Here is a 12,608-nt window from a genome sequence, read left to right on the forward strand (position 1 = left end):
CTAAAACTAAGGATTCCTAAAATATATGATAAAATAATACTCCATATTTTTCATATTTCACGTAAACAATTATGATCCGAAAAGAAAAAAAAAAACATAAAAACTATGCTAAATAATTTGTTTAGTTAAACACGTAATATGTTACCTTAAATAAGTTAATAGCATAATTAATTGTACTTTTTCTAAAAGAAAAATAACATTTTTCCATATTTAAAAAATCTTTTTCTTAGAAGAAAAGAATTTGAACTTCTATAAATTGATTATTATTCCTTTCACATGAATATAGAGATATTATTCTCCCAATATTATAGTTTTCTTTATATCAGTTATATGTAGTTTTAATTTATTACAAATTATGTTTTTAGAATTTCTCTGTGTTATCATTGTTCAAGATTTCTTTGTCATATTTGTTCAAAATAGTATAATCTGATTCTGATCCAGAAGTATATAACAAACCATAAACCTTATCATGTAATTCCTCTTCAAGTCCTAAAGACTTTAGCTTTTGAAGCACAATTTGGAGTAATATGACCAAATCTACCATATTTGTAGCATTTAATATCAACAAGATCTCATTTAGACCTATTTTTCACAAATCGAGTAGACTTACGGTGAGCTTTCCTAGTTTCATACTCTTCTTTGGATCTATATATAGATCTCTTTTTCCTATAAGGTTGTTTTGGTTAGAATATCTATGGTATCTAGGTTGCTTTCTCCTAGAAGAAGAGGTTGGTTCAGGTACTCCGAACTGAGTACAAAAATCTCGTAATTGAGATCATTTCTTAAGCTTATCCATCTTAAGTTGTCTAGACAATTTTAACTCATTACACAAGTTTAATCCTTCTTGTGTACAAACACCTATTAATTTTTCATAGTTATAATTTTCCCAAGGGACTTCACCGAAGGGTCCTCTAAGGATTTTTCTAACTCTTTCCGTAAATAAGGGAGGAAGACTATCTATAAACTTAGTCTTCCAGTGAGCAAGCCTATTTTCGGGTAGTTCCATAACCCTACTCATAAAGATGTCTTTATACCACCTAAATTCACCTAGAGTCTTACATCGAAGATCATTTAGGAGAGTACGGACAGTCTCATACTGACTGGTAAATCTACCATTGAAATGTTCTAAAATCGTAAGAACAAGGGTATAAACAACATTTTCTCTGTTTTCAACTAGGGTCATACCTAAGTTATCAACTCCGGGCTGAGTAGCTCTAGCGTTAACAATAGAAGTTTTTTTCTTAATAGTTAAAAAAATGTCCCACCATCCACGAAGTTGTCCAGTAAAACCTACAATTATCATTCGGCAAATAATTCTATCAGTATTCGTTTCACTAACACTTTTGCAAATAGTTGCATACATCATCATTCGATGCACAAGATTAGTCAATTACTTATCAGTTAGACCATCAAGATTCCATTCATAAATGTTGGAACCACTATAAGATGTATTATTGTATTAGTCTGATTCCAATCTTGTTCCTCTATTAAAACATCTTGAAGAGTGGGGCGTGGATAGTAATAACTTTTCATACACAGTAAATTAGCATATTTGGGATTTTACCCGATTGTTTTATAACCATACCTTTGAGCTTATTAAGCTCTATCCAAGCTGAGCTTTCAAATCAAAATTATTTTTTATTTGGTCGGCAAAATCATTTGAAAAATCAATCGATTTGGCACTTAAACCAGAAAGCTTTTTATCAATAAGCTCTTCTAAATCCTTCAAAGGTGAACTAAATCAAAACCCCTAAATGTCAAGAGGTCGCTGAATACTAACAGAGATAGTTTAAATCTCGGGCTTGTTTCCTGAAGAGGAGGCAACCTCAGTGGATATCCGGCTAGTACTCATATTTTTTATCAAATCTGTTAACTCATCGAGTTTTTTATCAAGAGAACTGATATGTTCCCCTAAAACTTTAACATACAAACTCAAATAATTATTTTGAAAAATCAGATTATTGATTTTGGCAATACTTACCTTTGCAACTTCATTATCAATGAATTTTTGAAAAGCAAAAAAAGTAATGCATGTATTGCGCTTGGAGAGGGTAAATTGCTTTAACAATTGCACCATTAACATCCTTATAAGATCTTTCTAAAACCTTTATGTATAAGGGTAAATAAGTGGTTATAAACCAAGGAACAAAATACATAATTTGATTATGCAATGCACACGTCTCATAAAGTTCTTGAGAAATGTTGTTTAACTCCTCTGGACTATAAGTCTCAAAAAATCAAGTTCTAAATTGGTTTTATTTATTATGAAAAAATTCTTTTTGAATATAGCTTCTTGCCAGGGATCCTGGACATAAATTGATTTGATGAGGGATCATTAAATATCATTTGGATCGAAGTTCATTTCAGAAGCAGTAGGTATGTCTCTATCAGAGATACTATCATTATCCTAAACAACATTCGTTTGAGGATTATTTTTTATCTTTTCAACGAATTGCAAAGAAGTAGTATTAATAGTATGCAAAGAACGATTACGATCTGGACCATAAATTGGAAAAATATGATGCAGAGCAAATAACTTAGACTGAGATTGAGAAAATAAATACCTGTTATAAACAGTAGACTGATCATCTAATTGAATGCAAATCCTACCATCCAGATTTTGAGTAATATGCGAAAGTTCGATGTTTGTCAAATTATTAGTAATCTGACTTTCAGATATAATCAAATTTAAAGTCCAAGAGGCAGGAAAATTAATCTCATCCCACCTGATAGGTGTTCTGGTAGTGATCTTAGACTTTGAAAAATTAGTTTATACAAAAATGGTCTGATCAGATGTATCATATAATTTACATCTAGGATTGAATGTAGACAATAACTTATAATAAATTCTGTATGACAGATGTCACGACTCGAGCCAAGACCCTAGCCGTGACGAGCATCTCGAACCATGAAGGCTCGAGCGCCCCTTTCTATCTGGCAATCATACATAATGTTCATACAATGTAAAGAAATACAAAAAGTTAGAAAAATGGAAACATGGTAAATTTCTAAATTCAATTGGTCAATACGGAATGAGGTTCATAGTATTCAAAATACATGACATCAGTCTGCAAAATTCTAACAGCATGAAAATAAATTATGTCTGAAAAGTGGGACAAGGCCCCCAATCGGACCATAAAATAAAATGAAATAACAGTTTCTAATAACCAGGCCTCCCGAAATAGAGAAGTCTCACCAACTGCAAGTCTCGGACACACCAATCTACTATTTAACGAGACCCCAAGACTGTGCCTCAGATCCTGAAATATAGGGGTCAATACAGATGTACTGGTACGCAGAATAATCTAAAAACAAAATACTAATATGTAAAGTAAGTGAGAGCATTTCATGAAAAGTATGTCATCATCAAACATTTGAAAATCCATGGGCATAATAAACAAGCTTTTAAAATATTTCTGTAAATCTCAACTCAACATCTTTGTCTTGGTTCTAAGTTAGGTGGTACACCCTACAAATCTGATATTCTACGGGCTATATGGAATTCTCCCTTGACTCGGCAACCAAACCCCCAATCCAAGTTTGCCACAAGGGTTGGGAGTTTTTGATTCTGATACACCATAGGGCACTAGGCCAGCGTATAATCCCTCTTGGGGACATAATAACCCGTATCGGCAAAACAAGATTTCGAGTAATGAGTTTTGCTGAACTCTTTCCTTCTTTAGGTAACCAGCTAACATCTCTTAAGCCCATTTTTAACCTTTTCTGAACATGCATCTTTCAAAACTCAAATTCTGAAAATTTAATTGAAATCTGACTTCTATCCTGTTCAAAGTCTGTTATGGCATTATCTGATTTTGGTATGGTCATACCAAGACTTGCAAGTCATAAGCCTAAGCCATGTCATAATCGTATCACAGTTCTTTCACTCAAAATAATGTTCAGACCACCAAAACGTTTGAACGATTCAAGAGAACTCATATTTTAAAACATATGTCAAACTATGCAAAAACTCTCTCTTTTCAATATTTCAACCAAAGGTGGTCAATTTCTCAAAACGATCATGCAATTCCATCAATTATTACATTTTGCATTTAAAAACAAGAAAACATCCCTCTCTTCAATACACAACCAACATAAATTTCTTAATTGATTGTAAAACCCCTGGCTCATACTTTAAGTCATGCAATTGAATAACCCTTAACTTGGAAATCAAAAGGTACACAATGAGAGAGGAAAATTCATTCTTCATGCTCTCAATTCATACTTCAAAACTGAAAACACATTTTGCATATACACGAGTAAAGTTTGAAATTAACGTAAGGCCTTAGGACCAAAATCATATATCATTAGAAGGATTTACAATGCTTACTTTTTAATGTAATTCAAGCTCTTCATGAAAACATGATTTATCAACATTCAAAACATTAATATAATGATTTAGCCATGCCCATGTAGTTTAGGAAAGCCATATGCACCTTAATCGATGAAGAATTTGCGAAAAAGTTGATCCCTTGAGCTTAAATATTTAACCCTAAGTTGTTTTTCTCCTATTGTATTTTTGAAAGATGAACTATGGATTTAAAAGAGTTAAAACGTTACTAATAACCCTAACTTCTTCTATAGATGTTTAGGGATAGTTTTGGAACGTAAAATGACTTGGTTGTCCTTTAAATAACTCAAAAACAAAGTGTCTAAGTAGTTTGGCCATAGGGTTTGCGTCGCACAACCTATAGCAAACCTTAAGGTTTGCGTCGCACAACTTATGGTAAACCCTTTCCAGTAAACATTTGAGATGGTTAGGCGACGCACACCCCTTTGCAAAGCCATAACTTTTTGCTCGGGTATCGGATTAAGACAAAATTGGTATCATTGGAAAGCTAATTTAATTATCTACAATTTGGTGGGTCTTAATCTGCCAAATTCCACATATACATAAAGTTATACTCATTCAAAGATGACCCTTGTGAAATTGAACACCAAAAATTAACTGAATCAAAGACTCTTAGCTCACTTTGCTCTAAGTGATTCCTATGAACATATTTCACCTCGAAAGCACTTCACACACTAGAATAATGATCATGAAACTTATATTCACATAGAAAGTCATTTGGATTGGAGCGTATACGCATAGGAACGACGGTTAGAGTTTTAGCGCGAAAATATGGGGTGTTACAACAAACATATAAGTTCAGAACCAGTGCATAATTAGAACCATGAGTTTTAACATTTAATGTTAAAGTATCAAGTATATTGACATCAGACAGTGATAACTAGAAATTGGACTGAGTATTAAAATAAACTAGACTATATGCAACAGTAGATTCAATCGAACCCATTAGAGAATGTCAGAAATTTAAAATTCTAGCATCTCTAAGAACTGCCAAAAACATCTTTGTAACCTTTAAGGGTTAAAGGTTTAAAAGCAATTTGGACCACACCAATATGCAAAAAATTATAATGATTTTTATATAAATCAATATCTCATTTATTTAATAAACGAATAGTCTGTTCTGACGAATTTAAAGCTAAAGGCTGTTCAATTGTCCTTATAATTTGTTTTGAAGAAAGTTTATCAAACCAACCATAATCATAAATGATTTTTATATTAACTTTTGGAATGGTCCACTTGTTTAACAAGTCAAGATCTTGAGGTATATTACATCTTAAAATAAAAGAAAAAATTATATATTTTTGTTCCTTTTTTGTTCTTTTGAAATACAAAAATAAGACTTCTATGCTAAATTCGACTTTTTAGTTTTTCAAATAAAACCTACTAAAAATAAAATAAACTTCAGTATAACAAGATTATACCAAAAGAAAAATTTAGACACTAAAACAATGTAAAAATTGAGTAGGTTTAAAAATTTTGCGTCTACAGTAGAAATTACAGAGTGATTAAAAGAGTCGAAAATCTTTTGTATTCGTATTTATATAAGACCTTCAGTTGGATTTGTGCCCAAGAATTTAGTACTTGGACATTGAATTATAACGATGTGCATGGTAAGATGATTTAAAGCTACCCTTAATAGGAATTAAACGATCACATCTTCTTGGAAATCTCACTAACAATTGTAGAGTCAGAAATCTATATAAGGGGTTTTAGTTTATGTACGGAAGTTAAAAATTATAGAATATTCTGTGAAATTTGAACATACTTCCTCCGTCCCAAATTATCCGTCTCAAATTGAGATGACACATTGATTAAGAAAAATAATTAATAACATGCCTAATTTATTATAATACCCCTATTAAATGATGTTTATATTTTAATTTGAAGAAAAAATAATTAATGCAAAGGGTAAAACATGAATTTTTTTTGTCTCTTCTTGATTAATGAAAAATAAGTAAAATGAGAAATCAAATAAGAAAATTTGGGACGGAGGGAGTATTAAATAATGTAGTTTTAAACTGTAACAACCCATTTCGCCGTTACTAAATTATTCGTAATAAATTCATTCCTCAATATTAATTTGGGTCCAAATTAGTCAATATTTTATTTATTGTGTCAACTTAAACTTTTCGACGAAGATTTTACCCTTTCGAACGTGTCTAGATAGTCTCAAACTCGATGAATTTAATTATTCATGAGTTCAAATATCAATAACTTAGTTTGAAATTTCTTTAGCTATTAATTAAGGTCATACAATATCCCTTTCACAAAGTTAAGTTTAAAATTTTATTTTCGATACAGTTTCGATATGAGTTTCTATTAGGGCCAACTTTAAACGATCATATCTCTTAGAATATAAGGAGTTACAAAACTCATAATCTATCAAATTAAAGATCTATGAGTTTTCTTTCCAACTCAACAAATCGTTTCTCAATCCGAATTCGAAGTAAAAAGTTATGACTGTTTTAGTGAGCACTGTCCGAGAAGAAATGGGATTTCACTGTAGCAAAAGTTCTGATTGTATTTAAATCAACTTCAGCCATTTTTGAGGTCTAAAAATCCCAAATTTTGTCCCCCAACCCTAAGAGGTGATTTTCCAAAGCTTAAGGTTAAATTCCTTCGTTGAGCTAAGTTTGTTTCATTATTTTCTTCGTCTTTTAATCCTTTAACATCTTACAATCCTTAGAAAGACCTCCAATGGTGGAATCCTTCTGGGAAATACTCATGGGTGGTTTTAATATGTCCTAGATCTGATTCTGTACTATAAATTAAAGATTCCTAACATGAATTTCATAAACTAGATTATGAATTTTGATGGTTAGGAACCTTGAATTCCGTAAAGATAAGACTTTTAGCATAAAAACTCCATTAATGGAGATGAGTTAAGCTTGAAAGAGCTAATTAATGGAAAACTGACATTGGAGAATGATATAAATCTTGAATTACGGATAGAACTAGTGAGTTTGAATCCCTAAGTTATTTGTTTGAAGAATAATTATTTAATTACTCTTATTATTGCTTGACTTTTAGATGGCTGATTATTCCAATGCATGAAGGAAAAGAAATAGCATTCTAATTGCGGCTTGCTTCATTCCAAAGCTTGGCGTCCAGGTAGGTTAGGTTTAACGAGTAGAAGATTGTGTTATTTTATATTTTCATAATTTAGAATTAATGGGAGAAAGCATGTCTAGGCCTGTGGGCATGGAGTTGTGGTGGATAAAGACACGAGTACTTAACTTTAATCTCAAAAACTATATTATTGATTGATTACGTGATATTTATGATATTATATGTTATGTGCCCGAAAGAAGATTGTTGTAAATGTAGTATATGAACATGATGTCTTTTTGGTGTTCTAGTGATGAACCTAGTTGAGTTATAATGGTATTAAGTTGTATGTATTATGCAATAATATGATGAAGAGAATTATGATAAGATCGAATATTGATGAGCATAGTAATATCTAAGGGATAGACGACTTGAATTATTGTGATGATTGTATTATGTGGAACGAGGTAGAGGATAATGATACTGTGAATGTGCTAGTTATAGTTGGTGACATTAGAACCCAAGTTGCGATATTTAAGAAGATAATGATATTTTTAATAATTAATGGGTAATTAAGGCTCCAATAGTGACTTGTATGCATTAGAATTAAATTGTGATTTATTTTATGATATTCTTGTTTTGATATTGATAAAAATACTATATCTATTTGATGCCCATGAGAGGCTAAATTGGTGATAATGATGGTTTATTGAATTGTGCCTATGAGTGGCTTGTTTGCTAATGATAACTCCTTAAAGTAATGATATCAAAACTTGTTGATTGGTATTCCGACATGCTTGATATTGCTAATGTTTGGATTGTGAATGCGTGTATAAAGGATTATTGAAAATTTACTTGATGAAATTGTCTTATGACTTTAAGTGTACTTGTAAACTTGGTACATGGTGTCGTATGTTGTGAGGTTGTGTAAATTTGCTATTGATAATACTTATTTATGCTGGATCGGGTACCACGCCAGTACGGATGTGTATATGTTGGATCAGGTACCACATCGGTACGGATGTGTATATGTTGGATCAGGTACCACGCCGATACGGATGTGTATATGTTGGATCGGGTACCACACCGGTACGGACATGTATATGTTGGATCGGGTACCACACCAGTACGAATGTGTGTATGTTGGATCAGGTACTACGCCGGTACGGTACATGAACATAGATTGTTCCCTGCAGGTCATGACTATTTGGGAAAAATAAGTCCCATAGCATGTGTGCACATATTTGTGTTGAGTCTGTGGATGTTTACAGTATGGTTGATACTCTTGAAGGTTATGTGGCTTGTTTGTGAGCACTGGTTGATTTGTTATTGTTGTATTGTTGATTCATTGGGTATTTGGTTGTGTGATATATTTTTTAAAAAGTGAAACTTTGTACTTACTTATATGTTGGTTGACTTGCTTCATTTATATGTGTTTTAATCGTAGCTTACCAGAATGACTAGTTATCATTCTTTAATATTATAATAGAGCATGTGGTTGTTAGCTTGAGAGTTTAGTGTGGGTTGTGTATGATTACGTGTTTGTTCCTATGAATATGAGTAATGAAAAAGATAAGGTGAATAAAAAGAAATAGTGAGGTAAGATAAGGTGAATAAAGATGAACAATGATGTATTAGCGTTGAATTGTGGTTGATGGTGTGAACTAATGAGGCTAGAGTATGTTAGTAGCGAATATAATATTGATGGAGTTGGAAGAGTAGTTGGATGTTGTAACTTATATAGGTAAAGCAATTATAATATTACAACCTTAGTTGAATTATATTCCATTAAAGATGTCATGATTTATTTTCCTTAATTCTATTTTATGATTATATGAACTAACACGGTCGGCCGATGATGCCTACCAGTACGCGTGGTTGTACTAAACCTACTCTTCTACATTCTTTCTTGGAGTGTAGGCTGGATGCAGGTTAGTTGCAATTCCTAGATGGATGACGATATTCAGCACTAACTTCTGCACTTTCTTCCTGGCAGATGTTAGAGTCTTTGTATTATTTATTTCATTGTCAGTCTATGTTGTAATAGGTAGCTCTTGTACATGTCTGACCAAATCTTGGGATAGTGAAGAACATTTGTAAGAAGTTTTTAAAGAAATTTATTTATGAGTATTTAATTTACTTATTATATTTAATCCAGTAATTCCTTAAAAACAGAAGTCTTCCGCATATTTTTAGTTGGTAATAAGGATTCTCTTAGCTACTCGTAGGTGTCCGCACGATCCGTTAATTTGGGTCGTGACATAAACCTTTCGGCAACTCACGAAGCACTCGTTTGACAATAGATATCCCAAGTAGTTTGGGGGGGGGGGGGGGGGAAAAAAAATATTTGGTGATTTAATTAATCATTATTTGATATTTTTTTAATAAATAATTCAAATTCTCAAATATCCCTTATTTATGTTGGCTCCTTTCTAACCCGTTTAATTAGGGGTGCACATTGATTGATTTGATTTTGTATATTATTAATTTGGTTTATCAAATTTTAATTTGTACACATTAAACCGATAAGCAAATCAATAAGATATTCATTATCAGTTTTTGGTTAATCGATTTTTGTTTGTTATCGATTTGATTTTCGATTTAACCGATAAGAAAATACTCCCCTATTTTTTTAAATTTCTCTTATTTTCATTTGTTCTACACTAATTTCATGTATTAAGTTCACATAAATTATAAGAAGTAAGACAGCAACTATAAAATATAAAATAAAATAAGCTATGTATTTAAAACCTAAGTCTACTATTATACTAGAAATTTGGCCGCGCTTCGCGCGGTCGTTAAAGAAATAATATTTTTTCTAAATTAATTTTATATTCACTCTATTATTTAATCGTAATATTATCTTATCCCATTTGTGTTAATTGTATTATGAATTGATTGCAAATGATGAAAGAAAATAAAGCATAACAAATTTAACATCTATTAAATAAAGAATAATATGTTCTTCATTAACAAGTTAAAATATATTTTTCAAGAACAATTTGTCCTATTTTATTAATTTACACCATATATATAAGTATCTAAAAAGTATATCACAATGTGAAATAACTGTAAAATATTAATTAAACAAATACATCAACTATTGAAATTTCAACTAAAAAACTGTAAAACAATAATATAATAATATCTTGATAGAATTTTTCTATCACTCTAAAATGAGACGTCACCTACTCGTTTTATCTATTTAGTATATTCTCAAAATACATAATTTATATATGCGTAAAAGTCATTAAAATTATATAATAAATAATAAAAGTTAATCATATATTTTAAAATATAACGGCTTGATACTAAAAACATTAAATGTTATATTCATAATTTAAATCTTTGCTCCACCTCAATCTCTTCATACTATATACCTTGTTTTCACCAAACGTAAAAATAATACTTCGAAACTCTGAAAACAAAACTTGAAAAAATACCACTGACTTATTTAACCAACAAATTTTTAGTAAAACCACCCACTTACTATTATTTTCAATCCGTATAAAAACTTATGAAATTTTCATTATATATATATATAAAGGAAGTGATATGGCATATTTTTTGATCGAGGATTCTATTTATTGTTTTTTTTTTTAATTTTGGCCATTTTTTCTCATTTATAAAATAAAATATTTAACGATACTAAATTTGATAAATACTCACAAGTCAATAACTATACAATTATACTTATTATAATTCGGTTGTTTAATAACTAATGAAACATGAAGAGTAACGTTTTAGAATTCTTTGTGAAACTATCGATTCCAAATCAAAACCTTCAGGTTTTCAATTCAATAAAATAATTAGTTGCAATTTTTATTAATTTTTAAAAATTAATGAAGAAACAAATAAAGCATCGTATCCTAACATCCCTTTATTTTTTGGCTTTTGCATTATAAATTCTCTTAAGTAAATATCTCTTTACTGATCATTTTATTTTTCTTATTTCTTACGAATCATAAGAGTCATTCAAATTCTACAGTTACATTTATCAATAGCCATTTGTTTTTCTACCATAATGATACACTAATGTGCAATATTTATTATAACATTAATAAGGTGTAACTCCTAACAAATATACAACTATTTTATGAATAATTCAAGTAGAAATAGCAAAAAAGCCAAATATATGAGGAAAAAGATCAAGATAAATGATAGCCAAAGAGAGGTGTTATATCACCTATTCTATTCCGACCTTCACATTGTTCATTTATAAATAAATATAGGTTTATATGAATTTAACTAATATGAAATAAATAAAAAATGAGAAGAAGGAAAAAACGAAAATCAAAAAAGGAAATAATATAATTAATTTCAATGCTTTGGCATTCCTTTTTGTTTATTTTTTTCCTTTATGCCTTTTTTCTTCTTCCTCACAATTAATTATGAGTTTTTCCTAATTACAACTATTATTCTCCATTTAGTTCCTAAAATTTCTCTAAAATCATAGTCATCACTTCCCTTTTTCTCAACGTAATATTTTAAAAATATCTCAAATTTTTACCTTTTTAGTTACATCTCCTACCATTTATGTAATTAAGATGACTAATATGGAACAAAATAAATGACTATTAATTGTAAATTTATAAACTTTAATTTGGACAATGCTTTTCACTTTATTTTCTCTCATTTTCATGTAAAATCCTCCAATATTAAATTTTTTCTAAAGTACTCTCATCTTTTTTCTCATATAAATTTAAAATATTTTAACAAAAATTGATAGAAAGTCGAGAAAAAGAAAATTTTCTACATTAAATTAATGGTAAATTTAAACTAAAACTTCTCTTTCTCTTTGATTTTTTTTCTTTCGTTTTCTTATTGATTAATTTATCTCTTTCTTCCTCACACGTTAATTATGAGTTTTTCCTATTCTTTATTACTCTAAATGTCCTCTAAAATCAAAATTAAAATTCTTTTCTTTTTTGCTCATAATATTTTAAAAATCTTTCAACTTTCTTGCCTTTTCATTTAAATTTTTTTCGTATCTCCTGCCATTTATGTAATTTATTGTTATACTTCATAAATTTAGGATGACTATATTTGGAACAAAATAAATAAATTATTTGAAAATTAAACTGTAATTTCAGCAATACTTCCTTATATACTCCATATTCTTCTTATTTTATTTTCTCTTAATTTTATGTAAAATTCCTAATATAAAGCTTTTCCTACAATATTGATTTTTTTTCCTCATATAAATTCA

This window comes from Capsicum annuum, chromosome 12 (assembly GCF_002878395.1).
Source record: "Capsicum annuum cultivar UCD-10X-F1 chromosome 12, UCD10Xv1.1, whole genome shotgun sequence".
Classification (NCBI taxonomy): Eukaryota; Viridiplantae; Streptophyta; class Magnoliopsida; order Solanales; family Solanaceae; genus Capsicum; species Capsicum annuum.